Genomic DNA, 3622 nt, shown 5'->3' on the forward strand with positions numbered 1-3622 from the left:
AGTTCTTAAGTAGAGAATTGAAGAAAGCACAATTGATGGAACATTTATTGCTCTAGCAATTTTACTGGAACACTGAGGCCTTTTTTTAAAGGCCCTTAAAAACAGAACTTATGAAAAGATGAGTTCAAGGAAATGTCATTCTTTCAAAATACATTTCCTCAAGTTGCCATTTTATAAGTAAATTAGTTTTACTCACTTGCTCTTTTCTTTTATTGTACATGAAGTACTGTAAACCTGTATGCTAATGATCACCAGTTACATAAATGACAAAATGAGAAACCATTATGTGACAAACAAATAGCGGGACTAGTAGCTGCTAAATAATGTTAGCCATTATACTCTATTTGCTGTTGCCAAAGTGTGACCTCCTAAGACAGCCTTTGGAAATATGTTATCATTTGGGAGGTTAATCACATGCTAACAGCAATCCTTGGCCGAAAACACGATTTTGACACTACAGCTTTTTATGCTGCAAAAACCTTGAATGTATTATAAATTGAACTTGAAATTATACAGGGCTATTACTTACCTTTCTCATTGGATCTGTTGAATTCTAAAAACTGGTCTGTTTTCAAAATGGCAGAGCCAACAATTCTTACATTTTCTGAGACATTTTCTTGAGTATCAATTTGCCATTAATAGCCAATACTTAAATACAGTGATTGACCCAAGAGTCATTGCTTCATTTTTCCTATGATTTCATAAACTTCTTTTACAATGAGTATATTTACCTTCTCATATACACCACAAGCCTGCTGTGCTATTACAAAGGGATATGAAGCTTAGCAAGCTATAATATGTGAAACAATAGAGCACACTCATTATCTTTAATATCAATAGGTTCAAAGCCAAATAGGAAAGAAAGAGAAGAATTTTAAGTTTTGATGCAGAAAAAAAAATGATCCAAACAGGATATTTTTACTACTACTGGGGAGGAGACGTTAAACATCTTAAAAGGCTGAAAACAAGGAATCAAGATGAGGACATGGTGACTTAAAAATTATTGACCTCAACTTCTGTTCTGCTGTCAGGTCAAGATTAGTGGAATTAAAAAGATCTATCATTAATGGATACAAAATTGGATACAATTATTCAAGATACTTTTGGAAGAGACTGGTATTTATCTTTCAAAAAAATAAAACTACTTGGGTACTTCCTTTGCTAATGGAGAATAAGCTAAATCCAAGATCTTGGCAAGTTTCAAAATTTATCGATTCAAATGTGCATGCTTGAGGCATAGAAACAAAACATCAAAGTTTGAAGGATAAATATTTCACAGATTTACAAACAGAGAAAAGAGAATTACGGAAATTAAAGCAGCAATAATTTCTTTATTTGTTATGGAGCTATCATGTTCTTATCATTCGGTATAGAAACTGAGATAGCAGAATCAGAATCCAAGTCTTTCTAAATGTTCAAGTCCCTATATGCCAGAAACGGCACAAATTACAGTCATATGTTATCATGCCCAGAGAGAATTTACATGCCCCATAAAGTCTGTAAATATTACATATAATACTATGTGTACATATTATTACATACAATCGTATAATGCAGTGCAGGCCTCTTTTACATAGATGACCAACGCAGATATTCATTTAATCACATTTATTAATCTCAAAACAGTTCAACCACTTCTAGAAGAGGAAATGTAAGGAAAGATTCATACCTATGAAGAAAATCTAGACAGTGAATTTGCCTGAATTCTCTGTAAGACAAATCTAGCTGAAGAGCTAATGAACATAACTTTAAAAAGCTAAAATAAAGATACCAAGATTAAATTGACCCAGAAAGTTTCAGCTGATAAATAGATTTCAACATCAGATACATTCTGTCAATCTCATGGGCTTATTAAAATAAGCTATCAAAAATATTATTATTAGGTAAACTGAGAATTCTGAGAAGCCAGCCTGGATTTGAAATGAAAAAGTCCCGACAATGCAGCTTATTAGGTTATTTCATCCACACTGTTACTAATGTAAAAATGAGTTTTCTTGTCTTTTATTGCTTGCTTTCTTACAATAAACTTATTTAGTGCATTTCCTGTGTAAAACACTGCACTAAACACTGGTTATACAATTTCCTCACTATTTGATTTTACAGTATAATATGTGATACAGAAAAGTTAACAAGAGATTAAACACAATATGATAGGTGTTATAACAAGGGCAGGGAAGATTTTAAGGGTCATGGATGGACACAAAGGATGACATCTAAGCTCCAATCTGAAAGATGAGTAGGTGTCACACAGTGATAAGTGGTTTTAGTTTCTCAGCGAGAGGAAAGATAATGTATAAGGGGCTGTTGGATACAGGAAAAGATCCTATATAAACAAGTTCTTAATGGGAAGGGAGATAGAGAGGTGGGCCAATCTGAGAAGATAAGGATGCAAGGCCTTTGGATCTATAATGCATAGTTTAGACATTTTCCCAAAAGCAGTTCCACTGAAGTTTTTAAGCATTGGAATAACATAAAGAGATTCTGTTGTTGTTGAAGATAATTTCTAAAGATAGTTTTGTTGCTGCAATAAATGGATTGGAAAGCAAAAAAACAAAGAATATATATAAGTAATATTAAAGTGGTATGAGAGAGGTAAATGACGTGTGTCTTTGGAAAGGATGGTAGACAATAAAGAAAAAAGAGTGGATTTAAGTAATGCTTTAGGGGAAAACTTGGAATGAGTATGTTATTAATTGGATGCTGAGTAGAAAGTAAAATCATTCAAGAGTCATGTCTAGGTTTACGGCCTAAGGAATATTATAGATATAAGATAGCTACTGTGAGTTAATGTTGGTAACTATTAAAACATTGTGAAGATCTCATACATTCGCTGAGTATTAGAATTTAGAATTTTATATTAGTTAGATTTAGAATAGTCTTCACAAATAAATTACAAAAATAATAGACAATTTTATTTAACATGTAATGTAAATTGGCTACAACACCCACATATACCTACACACCACATGCATGAATGCACACACACACACACACACACACACACACACACACACACAGATATCTCTAAAAGGACAACAGGAAATTATCTTTCTCAATTTCAATAAAAGTAAAAAATATTTTTTTCTCCAAACAAATTTCAAAGTCAACTAAGTTGTCCATATGAGATAAACCTGCATGTATAAACATATCAGAGTTTGATTTCAACTTTGAATTCATTCTTAGAAAATTTTTCTGAGATTTTTCCAAGAACAAATAAATATAAGATATATTTTTAATAATAAATTCAATATCAGCCTCCCTTCTTTTTTTCCAATAGACCTTAATTTTTAGAGCAGTTTTGCATTTTTTACATTGATGTTATCTGAATACAAAGGGTTTTATTTCTTCCCTCTCAATCAATGTATATTTTGTTTATTTTTCTTGTCTTATTTCATTAGTTAGGACTTCCAGTTTCATGTTAAAAAATAGTGCCAAGAGGTGGCATCTTTGCTGTGTACCTGATATTAGTGAAGCTTTCTCATTATGATGTTAGCTGTAGGGTTTTTAATAGATTTTTAAAAATTATCAATTTAAGAATGTTCCCCTCTATTTCTAGTGTATTACGAATGGATATTGTATTTCCTCAAATGATTTTTCTGTTGTTATTTATACAATCATATAA

Source organism: Hyaena hyaena, unplaced genomic scaffold, assembly GCF_003009895.1.
Source record: "Hyaena hyaena isolate Hyena2069 unplaced genomic scaffold, ASM300989v1 scaffold_437, whole genome shotgun sequence".
Classification (NCBI taxonomy): domain Eukaryota; kingdom Metazoa; phylum Chordata; class Mammalia; order Carnivora; family Hyaenidae; genus Hyaena; species Hyaena hyaena.